The sequence below is a fragment of the Solanum dulcamara genome, chromosome 5 (assembly GCF_947179165.1).
Source record: "Solanum dulcamara chromosome 5, daSolDulc1.2, whole genome shotgun sequence".
Classification (NCBI taxonomy): Eukaryota; Viridiplantae; Streptophyta; class Magnoliopsida; order Solanales; family Solanaceae; genus Solanum; species Solanum dulcamara.
In genome coordinates, this window is record NC_077241.1 from 59,419,492 (window position 1) to 59,440,406 (window position 20,915).

Below are 20,915 nucleotides of genomic sequence, written 5' to 3' on the forward strand. Positions count from 1 at the left end.
CGATCGAGAGGTCTTATCCAGCTAACCCATCGCGATCACGATGGTCAATCAGGCAATCACAATTCCCAGGGTATCAGACCTTCGGGATCGCGGACCACAAGGTCACAAAAACGATGAGTAAAAGTCTCTACACCAGCAATTCAGCTGGTGTTGAACTTTTGAGAAATGAGATTTTCTCCAATAGGGGTCTGTAGATAATTCAGAACCCCGCGAACGCAAATGAACTAAGCTACCCAACTGAAAATGGCATCCCAAAATCAACAGAATTGATGGATTTCCTAACAGAGGTCATTTTGACAAAATGTTGACCAAAGTCAAAGATTTTTCAAAAGAAAACACTTGAAATGCATAAACGGCCAAAATTTCATACCAAAAACCATGGGAACCGAACCGAAGGTTGCTCTAGACCAAACTTTATGTTCTTACGCTAACCGTGCTGGCAAAATTTTCATCCAAGTGCATTTACTCAAAATATTGACTGAACTTAACATTTGGCCAAAACATAAAGTTAAAACAGCAAAACCACCTAAACACAAAACGAAGACTCTAAAATATAAACCAATCTTTATTCTAGACCAAAATGGACCTTCCGTAGCTAGGGCTAAGCTTACCCCTCCTCCCAAATCTTATCACGTCCTTTATGGGCGACACTCGCAGGAATACTCGGTCTACAACCTAAACTCTAAGGGTCAAACCCTCCAATCAGCATAACTCTTATGCCTACTTTGGTCCGTACGGAGCCTCTCTCGGATCATAGAAATTTGTCCATCGAATAACATAAGAAATTGGTGCTCCAAGGCCTAACCTCAAAAACATCAAACTAGCCCACTAGGGAACAAAATCTCCTACCATATAATGCCTCAAAAAATGTCATCTCGATCCTCGAATGATAGCTATTATTATATACAAACTCTACCAAAGTCAAGGACTGATCCCACTAACCCCAAAAGTCAATAACACAGGTCCGTAGTATATCCTCTAAGACCAAAATGATCCTCTCTAATTGACCATTGATCTGGGGGTGGAAAGCTGTGCTAAGCTCGACTCGAGTACCCAAGTCTCTATATATATCCCTAAAAATGCAAAGTGAAATGAATACCACAGTCTAAAAAGATAGATACTGGCACCCCATGTAATAGAACTACCCCTCAGATGTAAATACGAGCCAACCTTTGTAAAGTGTAGGTAGTCTTGACTGGTAAGAAGTGAGCAAACTTAGTTAATTGATCTACACTGACCCAGCTAGAATCAAAACCATAGGAGGTACGTGGAAAAACCACTACAAATTCCATAGCTATTCGCTCCCACTTTCACTCTAGAATGGGTAGTCATTGGGTCAAACCACCTGGCCTCTGATGCTTAAACTTAACTTGCTAACAGTTCAAGCACCTAGCCACAAAAGGTGCAATATCCCGCTTCATCCCACACCTCCAGTAATGCTGCCATAGATCGCCCTCTAGAAACACAGATACAACCCTCAATCCTCAAAATGCCTTTTGAATCTAAGGTCTCCTTCCTAACCTCCCCACTAAGTACCTTACCACGATTCACTCTCAGTTGTGGGTCCTCAAACTGCTGTTCCCGAATCTGCTCCATCAAGGAAGACCTAGCCTCTCCACAAAAAAGTATTTGAACGACTCATAAATATCAAGACTAACCATCTAGTTAGCTAAGGAATGAATGTCTAAAGCTAAAGTCTGCTCCTCTTTTGATAAGAATGCAAAACTCCCCATACTCACCGCCTTCCGACTCAAAGCATCTGTTACTACATTTGCCTTGCCCGGGTGATAGAGAATAGTGATGTCATAATCCTTCAACAAGTCCAACCACCTACACCACCTCAAATTAAGGTCTTTCTAGCTGAATATGTACTGAAGACTATGGTGGTTGGTGTAGATCTCATAATGGGCTCCATACAAGTAGTTCCTCCAAATCTTCAATGCAAATACTACCATCGCATACCCTAAATCATGTGTGGGGTAGTTATGTTCATGCACCTTCAACTTCCTAGAAGCATATGCAATAACTCTACCCTAATGCATCAGAACGCAACCCAAGCTAACACCTGAACCATCACAATACATTGTAAATCCCTGATCCTCTATAGGTAGAGGAAGAATCAGAACTGAAATCAATAAGGCTTTAAGCTTCAGGAATCTCGTCTCACACTTATCAGACCACTGGAAACGAACATTCTTCTGAGTCAATCTAGACAAAGGCGCTGCAATAGAAGAGAACCCGTCCACAAACCATCTGTAATGCCCTACCATCCCAATGAAACTACGAACCTTGGTATGAGAAGTGAGCCTAGACCAATCATGAACTACCGCTATCTTCGCTGGATATACAATAATCATATCCATAGACATCACATTCTCTAGGAATGCCATAGACTCAAGATAAAATTCACAATTAGTGAATTTGGCATATAATTGTTGATCCCGCAAGGTCTGAAGTACTATCCTCAGGTGCTGCTCGTGCTGCTCTCTACTCTCACAGTATAATAGGATGTCATTACTGAATACAATGACTAAGGAGTCCAAGTAGGGATTGAACTCACAGTTCATCAAATCCATGAAAGCTGCGGGGACATAAGTTAACCCGAAAGATATAACTAAGAAATCATAGTTCCCTTATCGAGTGATAAAAGCAGTCTTAAGGATATCTAACTCCCTAATCCTTAACTAGTGATACTGACCTCCAGTCTATCTTAGAGAACACTGCTGCACATTAGAGATGGTCAAATAGGTCATCAACTCTCGGCATCGGGTACCTATTTTTAATGGTCACCTTATTCAGCTTCCTGTAATTAATACACATACGTAAGGTACCATCGTTCTTTTTCATGAACAAAACAAGAGCACCCCAGGGAGACATACTAGGCTGATAAACACCTTACTCAAGAGGTCCTAAAGTTATACCTTAAGCTTCCTCAATTCAACTTGAGCCATACGATACAGTGGAATAGAGACTGGCTGTGTACCCAACTAAATATCAATGTCGAAATCAATTTCATGCCTTGGAGAAAGACTAGGTAGATCGATTGAAAATACATCAGGGAGCTCTTGGACCACCAGAACAAAATCAATAAAATGAGTATCAGAACTAGTTTCACGGGCATAAGCAAGATAGGCTAGATACCCCTTCCATACTAATTGTTGATCCTCGAGGAAGGATATCACACCACATGACACATGACTAACTGTACCTGCCCATACAACCGGAGGAATTCCGGGCATATACAAGGTAATGGTCTTGGAGAAGAAATTCAAAACTGCATGATGAGTGGACAACCAATCCATGCCTAGAATCAAGTCAAAGTCTACCATATCTAGAACAATCAGATCTTCTCTAGTATCATGCCCCACGATAGTCACCACACAGGATCAATACACTAGATCCACTAATAAAGAATCACCTACTGGAGTAGCTACACACATAGGCACAAGCATTTTCTCACATAAAACATCCCATCGAGTAGCATAACGAGAAGATAGATATGAGTAAGTAGACCTCAGATCAAATAAAGCATAGGCATGTTGATGAGAGACGGAGATCGTACCAGTGATGACGGCATCCGATGTCTCCTCCTCTGGACTACTTGGAAAGGCATACATATGACTTCATCCAAACCTGATGACCTTGTGGACCCTGCTTACTCTGACATCTATGATGGTTGATAGTAGGACACTCCCTGACAAAGTGACCTATCAAACCACACTCATAACACGGCCCCCTAAACAAACCTCACTGTAATGTCCTAGTTGAACCTGAATGGCCACCACGGCTTGAATACCCAGAGGTCACCTCAAGAAGACTGACCCAAAGTTTGGCTGCTTTGACCACTAACACCTTCTAATCTACTATCATTTCGATGAAATTTTGACCAAAGTCAAAGATTTTTCAAAGAAAATACTTAATATGCACAAACGGCCAAAAACTCATTTCGATCTCCTTGGGAACCAAACCAAAGGTCATTGTAGACCAAACTTGGCATTCCAAAGCTATCTACACTGACAAAAGTTTTATTTGAGCACATTTACTCATAATGTTGACTATAGTCAACCTTTGACCAAAACTTAAAGTTAAAATGGCAAAACCACCTAAGCTCAAAATGAAGACTCCAAAACCCAAACCAACCTTCCTTCTAGAAAAAAATAGACCTTTTGGAGCTGACGGAACTATCAGAATTCCTATACAACATCCAAATCTCCGGATATTAACTAAAATCAACTTTTTAAAGCCTTAAGCCTCGAAATGACAAAACCATCTCAAAACTCAATTGAATACCTTGGAGAGTGTACCACCCATTCCAACATCACATATGAGCTATAAAGAAGTAACGGGAAGGGATAAATTGATAAAAACATGCAAAAGCACAAAAATGACCTTGGAGGTCATTACATAACTACAATTCAAAATCCACACTTCTATTTAAATTGAAATTGAAATAATCAAATATTTTGGGAGTATATTTCTGCTATAGTTCTACAATTAAACTTGAATTTGAATTCACACTATTGATACAAAAAAACTGATTGATTTTTTTTTGAAAATTCTATTTTCAAATAATTTTCAAACTTGAATTGTATGGTGATTGACACTTATCATCAAAACACTCTTTTGCTTCTCCAATTCTATATAGATAGATTAGATATATTTTCTAATATTGATAGTTTTATTTTATTTACAATATTCTATTTTTAATTTGACATTCTATTTCCTATATAATTTTAATTTCATATACAATAATAATATATAATAATAGCAACAATATATAATAATAATAATAATAATAATAATAATAATAATAATAATAATAATAACAATAATTATTATTATAAGAACATCAATTGGTATTCTCTGATGCTCTCGGCGTAAAATTGCTATCCTATGGCAGTGTGACTGCCATGGTCAAGGGAAGAGGCAAAGGTTGTGGAGAAGCTCGCGGCAGGGGACGACCAAGAAAGAAGGTCATTGCAACCTTTGGAAGCTTACTAGGAGTGTGGGTCTCAACTGTAGAAAAGAACAATGTACCTGAAGTAACACAAACCCCACCAATGATAGATCCAAATGTGTGTGGAACTTCGATAGATTTGTATAACACTATTCAAAAATTGAAAATGAGCACACCACCAGGAGTTGGTATGGAGGTCCAAAAGAGCGTTGGATCAGATCTACCAGATAATGAAGTTACAAAACCTAATAGAATAGTAACTGAGACAGATAAGGAAGATGCTACTGATGAACCATAGGTGAACTTGTTCAAGCAAAATAGAGCTGCTGGAAATGGTATGGTGCTAAACTACATTCTTCCTAAGATAATAGAAGGGAAAGTTGTTATCCAGTTAGAGAAGGAGAAAGTGGAAATTGAAGTCTAGAAATGGATAAGATCCCTAATTGTGTATGCTATAGGGGAGTGCCCGAGATACAATGCTATTACTAGATTTGTTAATCAAAATTGGAATGAGGTTGAAACAAGCATTTTCATGCATGAGGAAAGATACCTCATTGTCAAATTTAAAACCTTGGAGGATATGCAAGCAATACTTATGGGTGACCCTTATACTATTAATTAAAGACCCCTTATTCTCAAGCCTTGGACTGCTAAGTTTGATATTAGTAAGGAGTTCCCAACTCAGATACCAATTTAGGTGAAATTCCCAAATCTACCTATGAACTGCTGAGGATGAAATTTACTTAGTAGAATTGCTAGTTTGATAGGCACTCCTATGTATGTAGATGGGTGTACTACCAAACAAATCAGTGTGCCTTATGCTAGAATGGTGATAGAGGTGGATTTCACTAAGAAATTACCAGATGAGATATATGTCATGAATCCCTGTGGTAGAATATTTCTCTACGCTGTCATTTATGAATGGAAGCCCATATTCTATGAAGTATGCCAAATAATTGGGCACAAATGTTCTCCTCAGCCTTCTCCCCATAACTATCCTAAGTCTAGGAGAAGGGAAGAGTATGAAGGTCAAAAGAAGTTAAGACATCAATGGGTGCATAAGGCTCTAGAAAAGATAATTCAACAGAATCCTCATCCTACTGAGCAAGCAGTGGTGGAGACTCTTCCCACTAGGCTGGGTAATTAAAAAAGTTGCTACTCTTGTCACTAAGGAATACAATAGTAAAGGGAAGGCACAGTCAAGTAGTCTTGATTTCAATCTTGACAATTTCCTATTATTTGGTTCAGTTCCTATCAGTAATAAGTTTGTGACCATAAGAGAAGCAGGTGAATCCACAAGTAACCTCCCACTTGATAAAGGGAGAATCACACGATCATTATAACTTGGATATTTTGGAATATTAGAGCAATTAATAAGAGGTATAAGTAGAAAGAAGTAAAGAAATACCTCCAAAATAAATATGTTCAGCTAGTTGGGTTGATTGAGACAAGGGTGAAATACACAATACAAGGAAGGTTTTAAATAACATAATGCCTGGATGGGAGCATCTATATAATTTTCACACTACCACTAATGGAAGAATGTGGATTATATGGGACAAGGATATGTATGATGTTATAAAGCTTGAAGAAGGTGGACAATTAATACATTTCTATGTGAAAAGGATAAGGAACCAGATGTAATGCCATTTAACGGATATATATGGCTATAATATTATAGAAGCAATGAGAACTTTATGGAATAAAATTAGAGATTTATCTCAGGGAATACACATTCCTTGGATACTAAGTGGAGATTTTAATGCAATGTTATACCCACAGGATAGAATTTCAAAGAACCTTGTGCAATTTGCAGACATCAAGGACTTCTCAAATTGTATACATGACCTATTACTTAATGAGTTTCCATGGAAAGGGGATATTTCACTTGAAGTAACAAACAATATGTAATGGACAGGGCTTCTAGTAGGATTGACAGGGCCTTGGATAACAATAATTGGATGATAAAATGGGGATATATGAGTCTAGAATATGATTTGCCAAATATCTCAGATCACTCCCCAATAATACTACCAGTAAACAGTAGACATCAGCAAGTGAAAGTACCATTTAGATATTTTAAAACTTGGGCTAATCATAGGAATTTTAACTATATTGTGCAACAAACTTGAAAATAAAGGACTAACTATATGAGCATGCAAAAAGTATGGAGTAAGTTAAAGTCATTGAAACCTAGACTTAAACAGCTGAATAATGAAAAATTTAAGCCTATTACACAGAAGATGGAACAAGCTAGAAGTGAATTAGCTTTTGTTTAACAGCAACTGAGAATCCAATGAGTGACAACTTGTGCAATTTCAGGAGAAAACTATTATGTAGAATCTGAAGAAGTGGTCTATGATAGAAGAAATTATTGTGAAGAAAAATTCCAAGGCAAAAGAAATAAAATTGGGAGATTCTAACATAAAATATTCCATAGTTGTGATGTAGGAATGAATCCAAAGAAAATAAATCAATGAGTTGACATCTCTTGTTGGGGTAGTATTGTCTGAAACTAAGGATATCCAGGAAGAGATTATATCCTTTTATAAGGGTCTGATGTGCACTAATTCACACAATTTACCTAATGTTAATAAATTTGTGATGTAGAAAGGACCTTCCTTATCACAAAAGCAAAGGGTTAAGCTGTTGGATCCAGTGAAAGAAGTTGTGATACAAAATAGTTTGAGTGCCATTGGTGATGATAAAGCTCCAAGAGTAAATGGTTTTAATGTAGTTTTGTTTTAAAAAATTCTATACCATTATCAAACATGAGGTGATTGAAGCCAGTGGCGGATCCACCTTATGCCGAGGGGGTTCATCCAAACCCCCTTCGGCGGAAAATTGTACTATTTATACATGGTTAAAATAATTTTTTATGTATATAAAGTAGATGTCGAACCCCCTTCGACTAGCTCGTGTGTCTAGTTATTTAGATTTTGAATCCCCTTATTTAAAATCCTGGGTCCGCCACTGATTGAAGCCATTCTAGAGTTTTCAGGTACTATGGACAAACCTATCATTTGTACTACCATCACTCTAGTGCCTAAGAATACTAAACCTGCTAACATCAGAGAATATAGACCTATTGTTTGTTTCTCTTGTTCGACCCAAAATTGAATGTGATGGCACTCGTCCTATCCCACCAGGAAAAGTCAGCCTAAATTTAATAATTTTAAGAAATACCACAAAAATACTATATAGATCAAATAAATAAAAAATAAAGTCTTAAATACAAGTCTCAAATGTCTTTGTATCTCAAATAAGCCACTAATAAATATGGAATGAAATATAAATACAAGTCTCAAATATCTTTGTATCTCAAATAGAACAAAGCATAATATAAAGGAAGAAGAGAGATCGTTGGGAGTCAAGTAGCTACCTCCCAAAGTCACCTCAAAACCTCAAAAGATAATGGATAACTCAAACTCACTGTCTGGTCTCAGAATCTACACAAATATAGAAGAAAGGAGTGAGTACCAAATAACATGGTACTCAACAAGTGAGCTTTTAAAACTCAGTAAATCTTTAGAATCCTTGAATTTCTTTTTTTGTATGCGTAGGTTAAGATTTTATATAATATTTTCATACTTAGTGTTAGGAGTTATGCACTTGATTTTGGGTACGAAGTTTTCTTTAATTATCACATTATGATTTAAGTTCTAGTAAAAATATTAGTTGTATTGTATTATATGATATTACTAAATTTATGTTATTTGGAGGAAACTTAGCCCTATGCTTGAATTTGAAAAATATGAGAGTTGACATGTTAATAGACATCAAGATTAGGAATTTGATTATAGATATGGGTGAGTTTTGGGTGTAGGCTAGACGTATAGCAATATGGGTGCCATTGAATTCGTATTCTTATTAAGATTATGTATTTGAATAGATTTTGATTGTTTGAAAGCATTACGAAAGGCTCAAGTTTTGAAGTGGTTGTTCAATTATTTGAGACAAGTAAAATTTTAAAACTCCGTAAATCTTTAGAATCCTTGAATTTCCTTTCTGATATGCTTAGGAAAGTAATGGAAATGAGGTGATGGGTTATTTATTCATATGAATTGACTTTAATAAATGAATGAGGTTAATAAAAAGGCAATGTGTTGCTATGGTTATGATTGAAAAGTGTGAAATGCCTTAACCTTGATATTGATGCACATTTGTATGATATGCTTTGATAGCTTCATTGTGATTGTGAATTGCTTGAACTTGTCATTTCCTCATTATTGTGTGAACATGTTGAATTGCATTTTATTCTTGAACACTGTGATGAGATGGACATGTGTGATGCCGAGGTCATTGCCGGCAAGAGTGTGATGCCAAGGTCATTGTTGGCAAGTTTATTTCCTGCGAGAGTGTGATGCCGAGGTCATTGCCGAAGAGAGTGTGATACTGAGGTTATTGCCGACGAGAGTGTGATGCCTAAGTCATTTCTAGAGAGAGTGTGATGCTGAGGTCATTGTCGGTGCGAGTGTGATGCCGATATCATTTTCGATGAGAGTGTGATTTTGAGGTCATTTTTAACGAGAGTGTGATGCCGAGGTCATTGCCGATGAGAGTGTGATACCGAGGTTATTTCTGGCGAGAGTATGAGTATCCTTTCATATTTATGTATAGTTTGTTGGCTCTTGTGTATGATCTGTGTGATACTTGCGATTTCTGGCTTGTGGTGGTTTTATTGTGTTTGTGGAATATATTTGAACTGTGTATTATAAAATTTAGATTGGGCTTATTTTCTGTGCAGGTTGTAGTTACAGAGGTTTGGTTGGGATGAAAGGAGTTCTTGTATTCTTTAGATTTGCCTATTTTTTTAGTTGACTTGCTAAGTACCGTGTTGTTTGGTACTCATTCCTTGCTTCTATACTTATGTAGGTTCTGAGCCCGGACAGTGAGTTTGAGTTATTTATTATCTTCCAAGGCTTCAAGGTGACTTTGAGAGGTAGCTGCTTGATGCCTGGCGATCTCTCTTGTCCCTTTATATTTGTGTTTTGTTTTATTTGAGATACAAAGACATTTGAGACTTATATTTATCTTTCATTCCATATTTATTAGTGGCTTATACACGTAACAACCAGATGTTGGGGGTTATTCTAGTTATTTAAGACTTCCACTTTTTTATTTTATATATATAGTATTTCTTAAAATTGTTGGGTTTAGGCTGATTTGTCCTGGTGGGATAGGATGAGTTCCATCACATTCGATTTTGGATCATGACGATTTTGTATTATTTAAGATGATCTCCAAAATATTATCCATAAGAATGCAAAAAGTGATGCCTACTATGATATGTGAAGCACAAGCTGGTATACCAGGTAGAAGGATAGAGGATAATATAATTCTTGCTCATGAATTGGTTAAAGGGTATTCAAGGAAGAATATATCTCCAAGGTGTATGATCAAGATTGATATACAAAAAGCTTATGATTCATTGGAATGGAAGTATTTATAACAAGTTATGTCAGAACTAGGCTTTCCCACAAAATTTATTGGTTGGATTATGGAATGTGCTACCTCTGTGACTTATAGTGTGATTCTAAATAGGGAATGACTCCCTCTTTTTGAAGCTGGGAGAGGACTAAGGCAATGGGATTCAATATCCCCATATCTCCTTGCAATAGCTATAGAATATCTCAGTAAGTACTTTACCATGCTGAAGAGTGTGAAAGAATTTCAATATCATCCAAGATGTGCTAAGATGAACATAAGTCACCTAAGCTTTGCAGATGACTTACTTTTATTCTTTAAAGGTGATTTGAAGTCAGTACGGTGTCCGCATTAAGCTTTCAACAATTTTTCTAAAGCATCAGGTCTACAAGATAACCTAAGAAAAAGTTCAGTGTACTTTAGGGGAGTGTCTCAGGTAGTACAGACTAGGATTATTAATTACTTGAGTTTCACTCTAGGAGAGTTCCCTTTCAAGTACCTAGGAGTGTCTCTATCAACACAGAAAATCTTGATTGTTCAGTGGAAACCACTCATAGATAAGATTACAAGAAAGATCACATCATGGACATTAAAGAATCTATCATATACAGGAAGGGAACAACTAATACAAACTGTTATTTTTGGAATTCAGGCATATTGGGCTTAAGTTATTCATACTCCCATAAAAAATGGTAATGCTAATATCTCATTGTAGAATCTACCTATGGTCTGGAAATAACACCATCACAAGGAAAGCTTTAATTGCTTGGGAGAAAATATGTACTCTAACAAGTGTGGGAGGACTTAATATCAGCAATATACTTCTCTGGAATAAGGCTATAGTTATGAAAATGTACTGGGACCTGGAACACAAGGAAGACAAGTTGTGGATTATATGGGTACACACTTAATATATAAAAGATCAACATGTGTGAAATGTACATGTGCCAAAGTAAGCCTGCAGGTTGATAAGGAGGATAATAGAAGCAAGAGCTTATGTAGAACAAGGGCAAATATTTGAACATTCTAAAGCTACTATAAGAAAGTTGTATTATCAACTACTTGGTGAATAACCAAAGGTAGCATGGAAAGGCCTAGTGTATCTGAATCAAGCAAGACCAAAGGCAAGATTTACTACTTGTTACAACTTCAAGGAAAACTGTTGACTGTTGACAGGTTATTGAAATGGGGGATAGGGATAGATGCTAAATGCAGTTTATGCCAAATGCATGATAAAACTAGAGAACATCTATTTGTACACTATTCTTTCTCTAAAGCTTTGTGGGATATAATTTTAAAATAAATGCAAAGGCCACAGTATGACATGCTTAGTTGGAACCAATACCTGCAATGGGCCTTTCAAAGGACTAAGGGCAAGATAATTCAAGCTCAGTTGTTTACATGGTATACTCTGAAGTTACACATGCGGTATGGAATGAAAGAAATAGAAGAATATTTGAGAAGAAGAGTCACAAAGGAGAGGCAATAGCAAAGGAGATCGTGTATGTCATATGTGTTAGAGCACCCCTCAAAATGTGGAATGTAGTTCATAGTTATGTTTTTTAGAATCTCTTGCATATAGATAGCTCATAGTTTCATAATTGAGATATAGCTTGTTGGGTTGTAACAAGCTACTGATATGTAGGTTCAATAATTTGGTGAAGAAGAAGAAGAAGAAGAAGAATTTGGTGAAGAAGAAGAAGAAGAGGAGGAGGAGGGGGAGGATGAGGAGGAGGAGGAGGAAGAGGAAGAGGAAGAGGAGGAGGAGGAAGAAGATGATGAGGAAGAAGAGGAGGAGGAAGAAGAGGAGGAAGAAGAAGAAGAGTAAGAAGAAGAGGAAGAAGAAGAGGAGGAAAAAGAAGAAGAACAACAACAAGTCTGCAGTAATGTAAGAACTCTAGTTTTATACAAAATAATATTTAAATCCCCAAGGATACTAGTCTAAAACATGTATAAGATCTCTACGAAAATGGGGCATAAATAAAATAAAAGGACATAACTCCAACCACAAGGGAGGAAAAGTTGGAACTGCTAGAGGATGGCCTTCATCTTCACCTAAGGAACTCCACTGATCCTACAACCAGACTATGTCAAGTGGTAGAGCAAAAATAGTATCAGTATAAAAATATGTACTGATAGGCATCATCGATTAATTTGATACTCACCACATAATATATAGGAAAGTAAGATAATATCATAAGTATATAAGATTTAATTTTCCTACCCACATTAATTTGCATGTATCTCATTACTCCCATCTTCATAGTGCTAAGCCCCCTTACTAAACACGGATGCACTACTAACCCCAATCTCTGAGGTTCAGACCTATGGGTTATGGGCCCACCAAAGGTCTTTAAGAACCATCTAACATCAAGCCACTAGGCTTATTTACCCACTCACAAGGTAACACCACTAGCACAAGCCTTAAAACTAATTTACCTTGCCATATATGACCTAGTCCTCCCACAACACCCATTTTAAATTAGTTCTAGCCCACACGTATCATAACACAATGATCACTACGATTTAACTGAACTCGAATGTACACAATTTCCTGCTAACAAGCAACCTTCACTCTCCACCTCGAGGATTTAGAATGGCATAAATATCGCAACTAGTCCTCACAAGGTTTCATAATCTTACCACGAGTAAGGTCTTTATTGACTCTCTGTCATACACTATTATAGACTATAAAATTAGTGGGGTCATTTATAGAGTCTCATCCTGTCCTCTCATGGGACTCCCCGCATAGAATTGACCCTCTCATGGGACCTAGACTCAAATCATATATGCGTCCAAATGTGACATCTGGTACAATATGTCTTGGAATGTGACACCCAATTCAATATGTGTCGGCACTTGTCATACGGTTCAATATGTGTTGGAATGTGATATCCGATCCCAACAACCATAATTAATCCGCAATTATAGTGTCAACAACCAAATATATTCAGTACACATAAAATTATTCAGGTTCATGAGCACCATTAAGATAAGTGACTAACCCATAGGGTTTATCTCAATTTTCCCAATTCCTTAGCATATATGTACAATTAAGGCAGATACAACACACACTTATCTCGATACGTAAATTAAACTGCCAATTCTTTAAATTCCTTATACAACTTCCTTTACCAGGTCACATCAAGCTTAACCACTAGAACCACCCAAATGTCGGTTCATAGTTCATGTACAAAAGTTTAATTATGAACCCCTCTCGCTAAATCCATTTATACTATGCAATGGATATAGATTTACTACTCAGATAAGAGAAAGCATAGCTTACCTAGTCACCAAGAAGTTGTGGAGACTAAACATAGCTCCAATCCCTGGTTCCTGATGCCCGACAGGCAAGATAGGCATAAATTCTACCTGTTGGAACCTTCCAGTGCTGAGATTCTTCCCCTCTTATCTTTTCAAGTCAGGAGCAACCTTTGGAGTGTTTTTGTAGTAACCCTTCCCATAACTCACTCTTTGGGAGAAGTGAGGAAATAAGAAAATCATGACTTAAGTTCTATCCCACGATTTCCCATTCTAGCGACAAGAATCCCTCTTGCGCGGGGCCGCTGTGGCTTGACTATCCCCGGTCTAGCGGAATTATGGGGACCAGTTGATTTATTTTCCTATGATTTTCCTCCACTTTTAGTTAATGACGGTAGAGTCGTTACATATATATTTTTGAACGATATTTATTTCATATAAATAATTAACCCTTTCCATTAACTTACAGTAAAGTATATATTTATTTCATGAGATAATTTTAATTATTATTATTATTATTATTATTATTATTACTACTACACTGAAAGTGCGGTAGTCCTTCAAGCAAGGGACTTGGGCAAACAAAGTCCTTACTCGTATTTCACCAACACCTCACATATCGTATAGAGCTTTTTCCTATCCTTTTCGCATAGACTTGCTTCGCACCTATGTTAAAAGCCAGTTGAGTTTTACTCTTCAGTAAGAATGATAAAGCATTTCGCAAGCTTGTTATTATTTTGATGCGGTATTATTGGATCGGGTGTCACATTCCGACACGGTATTATTGGATCGGGCGTCACATTTCGGCACGGTAATATTAAAGGACAACAACTTAAAATAACTTAATGCTACCCAATCTCCAATAACTCTTTTTCCAAAAGAGCATGATGTGGAGGCCTGACTACTCATGTGTGGTCTTGACATTGTTGATTGATTATGTAATTGTTCATTGTGTGGTCACTTGGTCTTGATCTTGCTGGTTGCCACTTGTTAAGTGCTATGGTTGATTTTTCGCTTCTACTTTATGCATATCGATTTCTATTTTGAGTCGGCCGATGATACCTACTAAGTACGTGTTGCCCTGTACTGACCCCTACTTGTATTTTTCTTTGTTTTATTTGTGGAGTGCAGCGAGTGTTCTACCGATTTTGACTCGACCTCAGCTCTAGTCAGTCTCCAGTTCATAAGATTTCAGGGTGAGCTATCATTTTGGCTCGTGATGGATTCTCTCGGTCATGGCATGGTGTCCTTATTTTTTGGACATATTTTGTTATTTATTTATTTAGGTGTTTGACATATCCAGACTTAGTTTTAGAATTTAGATGTCCTTTATGTGATGACTTTCAGATTTTGGGGAACGTTACGTCATAGATCTTAGTGGCTTTTGTTATTTCTTACTTTAATAAGGTTTGGACTTCCGCATTATTATCATGTTTGTTGTTGTTGTGGTTGTGGTTGTTATTATTATTTTTTTTTTGTTTATTGTCTTTATTTATTTATTTTTTTGTTTATTGTCTTTATTTATTTATTTTTTTGTTTATTGTCTTTATTTATTTATTTATTTATTTTTGTTGTCGTTGTTGTTGTTTTATGAGATAATATTTTTAAGTTATGTTTTTTTTGGGCACAATTGTTGTTGTTATTGTTCTTCTTGTTATTCTTATTATTATTGGTGTTATTCTTATTGTTATTATTATTGTTATTTTTGTTATTATTATTAATATTATTATTATTATTATTATTATTATTATTTTGTTGTTGTTGTTGTTGTTGTTGTTTTATGAGATAATTTTTTTAGGTTTTGTTTTTTTTTGGGCACAATTGTTGTTGTTATTATTTTTCTTGTTATTCTTATTATTATTGGTGTTATTCTTATTGTTATTATTATTGTTACTGTTGTTATTATTATTAATATAATTATTATTAATATTATTATTATTATTATTATTTTGTTATTGTTATTATTATTATTGTTGTTGTTATTATAATTGTTGTTACTGTTATTATTATTATTATTATTATTATTATTATTATTATTATTATTGTTATTATTATTATTTTATTGTTGTTGTTGTTGTTATTATTATTATTATTATTATTATTTATTTATTTTTATTGTTGTTGTTGTTATTTTTGTTGTTGTTGTTGTTGTTATTATTATTATTATTATTATTATTATTATTATTATTATTATTATAATAATAATTATTATTATTATTATTTTGTTGTTGTTGTTGTTGTTGTTATTGTTGTTGTCGTTTTATGAGATAATATTTTTAGGTTATATTTTTTTGGGCAGAATTGTTGTATTTGTTAATAACTAGGTATACTGTACTTACTAATAAGTAAAGCAAAAATCTCCCTAAAAAAACTATGCATACAATGTAGCAGCCGTACTTCACCCTTCCCCTTCCCCTTCCCCTTCCCCATTTAGATAAAAAAACTCTCCCCCCAAAATAAATAAATAAAAGTGGCATAAAGATCAAAATTTTAAAACCTAATTAAATAGCCTACTCCCCCTCCTCACTTAACAAACACCTAGATTACCTTTCCCCTCTTTCCATACCTTTTCTGTCCGTTCTCCTTTTCTCATTCTCTTATCTTAGTTTCTTGTTCAAATTTTTATGTGTGATGTTTTGTCAATTTTTTATTTTTAGGTTTTACATGGTATTCTTTAAACGGATGAGATAAGTTTTTTATAATGAGTTTTTCTTATTTTTATTTTACTGAGTCTGATGCTCTAATTTTTTTATTATGTGTAGGTCCGGGAAAAGATTAAACCACAAATAATTTATCATATGCAATTGTATTGTTTTCACGGCTTGAGTTGATGGGTATTGCATTGAATTGTGTAGTTTTTTGAATGTAATGGTCATATTCTGCCTATGTATGAATTTTGTAATTGATACTGAAATTTGAGATCTATATCTATGGTTTTAAGAAGCTCAAAAGTTACACATTTGTTTACTTCTTCGCTTACTTTGTATTTTTTCTTGTTTTTGTTGATTAAACATTTAGTCAAAGAATTATCCAAGACATATATATTTTTTTCTCCTTGAAATTCAATATATACACACTTTCATATATAATCAGTTGATTGTGTTTTTCTTAGAGCTATAATATTTTATCATTATTGATAGCCATATATATGGAATAAGATCATATAAATGGCAAATTAAGATCAATGTTGATCAAGCTATGTAACGACCTTCAAGGTCATTTTGTGCTTCTGCTTGTTTTTACCATTTTACTGTCACGATCCAGACACACCATGCTGGCATCCACACTAACCCTTCGGTGGAAGAACCATGTTCAATAGCCCAACAATTACTAAATGCAGAAGATAACAATATAAGGATGCAAAAGCAGTCTTAATTAAAGATATCAGCCCGAGTTCCCATAAACTCAGAAAAGTATAGCCAATAACATAAACAAATATGTGGAAATTAACTCATAGGAACTGAAAGTCGAATGTACCAAACTCTAACAATGTGAAGTCGAACAACAGGGGGTGCAATCTCAAAAACATAGTCATGAAAACTAAACAATGTTTGACACTTTAGTCCTGGAAGGAGGACTAGAATAAAGAGTGAGTCCACAATAGCCTGAAAGAATAGCTCATCCTTAAACTCGAACACAACTACTCCTCTAGGAGAGGTCTCTCTACAGTTGGTTGAATATGCCCTGTACTAAATAAAAGAGAGAACAACTGTAGTATCAGTACATAAAATCAATGGTGTATTGGTAGGATCACGCGGTTAACTAGTAAGTGGATCATGGACAAGTAAACTCAACATAATAAGTACATATATATATATATAATAATTTAACCAATATCTTTCAACTAGTATTAAGAAAGATCATAGTTCAACCACTCAAATCATATAACTTCACATAAGGGTCCTCTCATGGGACCTACAAACACTCAACTTGTGTTAGAACATGACACCCAGATCAAGGTTTGTGTCAGAATGTGACACCCAATCTAAATACATGTCGAAATATGACACCCAATCCAATTTATGTGTCAGAATGTGACACCTGATTCCAATATACAAAATAGCCATGATTATATTCATTATTCCACATCTTGTTACCTAGAATAATTTTATCATAAAATATGCTAGCAAGTGATTATTTTACATAAAATCTAGCATGTTACCCTATTCATATACACATATGCATACCATAAAGCAATTTAGCAAGTACATGAAGCAAATACGGGAAACAAAATCATCACCTACCTCAAATTTGACCTTCAACTACTCTAAGATGCAAGAGTTTTCCCTTTTCAGTTCTTTCTACTATTCTTAGTCTAAAAACAAGTGACATATACACAAAGATCAATAAATAGCCTACTTCACAAGAATTATAATATAATTCCCCTCCTAGGACATAACTTATGATCCTAACCCTACCTAGGGCTATTTCTCACCATTAGATTTAGTCTAAAATACTCCCCTAATGATCACCCATCCAAGTCTATGGATCTAGGAATCAATTTACAAGTTTATGGAGTAGAAATCTTATCTTAAGCGTGGAATTCGTTGAAAAATGATGAAAATCACCCTAGGTCACCTACAGTCATTTTAGGAACTGTAATTGCAGACTAAACCTTTTGGGGTTTTTTCTTGTCTTAAGTCGCGACTGTCCCTTTTTGGCCGGACCCATCCCACTTTAGAGGGAATAATCCCTCTCCGGTGGGATATATAGGAACAGTGAGCTCAGAGCTTGAGCTCCAAGCCTCTATTTCACAACACCCCCTACCAGAGATGTCTTCCGGGAGATTTACTTGCCTAAATGTGATTTCGCGAAGCCATAAATACTCTATATCGTCTTGGCTATTTTCTTACCTAATAAAATTAGAGATACAAGGTCACCCTAGATCTCACCTGACTCAGAACTCATCCAAGTCTGGCCTAGGCTAAAAAAATTTGAAGTTTTTTTCACCTAAAATCCTTTCTCATTGGCCTATCCATAACAATATGGACAGTAGTTACAATATATACCAATTTACTCATCACTCGTCCCTGAGTGACTAACTAGGGAAAATAAGGCTAAAGCAGAGATAGAGTAGTACCTGTTTCGATGAACAGTTGAGAATACTTGTCTCGCATGTCCTTCTCGGTCTCTAAAGTAGCTTCCTCCATCGAATAATATTTCCATGCACTTTAACCATATTGATCTATTTAGCACTCAACTACTGTACACCACGATCAAGGATTGCAACTTGCTCTTCCTCATACTGAAGGTCCTTGTCTAACAATAACGAGTCTCATTTAATGATGAGTCACCATCTTCATGGTACTTTTTTAGCATTGATACATGAAACAATGAGTGTACCCTAGACAAGCTAGGTGGTAAGGCCAATTTGTATGCTACTGGCCCTACACCATCAAGAATTTTAAAAGGAACAATATAGCAAGGACTGAGTTTTCTCTTCTTACCGAACCTCATTACCCCTTTAATGGGTGATACGTTTAGAAGTACTTGCTCACCAGCCTCGAATTTTATATCCCTCACCTTATGGTTAGCATACTATTTTTTACGACTTTGAACTACTAGAAGCTTAGCTTAGATGCTCCTTACCTTATATCCTGAGTATCTCTCACTAAGTCTACCCCCAATGGCTCTTCTTCTCCAGCTTCAAACCACCCTATGGGAGACCTGCACCCTCTTCCATAAAGGGATTCGAATGGTGTCATCTCAATACTGGAGTGGTAGCTATTATTGTAGGAAAAATCAAACAAAGGCAAGCACCTGTCCCAATATCCTCCAAAGTCGATCACACATGCCCTCAACATATCTTCTAGCACTTAGATAGTCCTTTCTGACTAACCATCTATCTATGGATGGAAGTTTGTGCTGAAAGTGAGTTCAATGCCTAACTCTTCCTGCAACTTCCCTTAAAATTTAGAAGTGAACTGCTACCATAGTTAGAAATGATAGAGAGGGGCACCCCATGCAGCCTTACTATCTCTTTCACATAAATTCTTGCCAACTATTATGCATTATAGTCCACTCTAAGCAGAATGAAGTGTGCTGAATTTGTCAACCTGTCAACCACCACTCACATGGAGTTACACTTCCGTAAAGTCTTGGGAAGTCCCACAATAAAATCCATGGTACTTCCATTTTGAAATGGGCATTCTTTGAAGTAAACCTGCATCTCTTTGGTGTTCAAACTTCACTTGCTGGCAGTTCTAACACTTGGATACATACTCAACTATGTCTTTCTTCCTACCTAGCCATCAATATAGACGTTTCAAGTCTTGACACATCTTAGTTACCCAGGGTGAATACTTGTCACAAACCATGAGATTCAAACAAAATTTCTAAATCAAGACATACACCCAAGGAACACAAATACTTCCCCTAAAGTAAAGCACCCCCACCTGCATCAACTGTTGAGTCTTGGGCCTTGCCCATCACCACCTTTCCTCTAATTTCATTCAAAGTCAATCTTCAAACTGCTTGGTCTTAATCTCTTCTATAAAAGTGGGTCTTAGATCACCACTAGCCATTACCCCACCCTTCTCTGAGATGCCTAACCTCATGAACCTAGCCTTTAAGGCCTAAATTTCTCTAGACAGGGGCCGCTTGCAGGCTCCCAAATAGGCTGGACTACCCATACTAACCAATCTCTAGCTTAATGTGTCTACTATTACATTAGCCTTACCAGGATGATACTGGATTGTGACATCATAGTATTTGAGAAACTCCATCCATATTCGCTGTCTTAAATTCAAGTATTTTTGGGTGAACACATGCTGCAAGCTGCGATGATCAGTAAACATCTCACACTTGACGCCATTTAAATAATGCCTCTAGATTTTTTAGTGTAAACACTACCGTTGCTAACTCCAATTCATAAGTTGGGTAGTTCCTCTCATGCACCTTTAACTGCTATGAAGCATAGGCTTTGACGTTCTTATCCTGTATCAACACAATACCTAAACATAAATATGAAGCATCACAAAAAATAATGAGGTCTTTACCTTTGATTGGTAGGGTCAAAATTGGTGTTGTGGTCAGATAAGTCTTAAGCCTTTGAAATCTCTCTTCATACTTGTCAATCTAATTAAATAGCACATCCATTTTACTCAGCCTGGTCAAGTGAATAGTGATAGAAGAAAAGTTCTTCACGAACTGGTGATAATAACTGGCCAGTCCCACAAAACCTCTAACTCCAATCATGAAACTAGGTCTAACCCAGCTCTTAACTGCTTCAATCTTTTATGGGTCTACCATTACCCCTTCCTTTAAAACA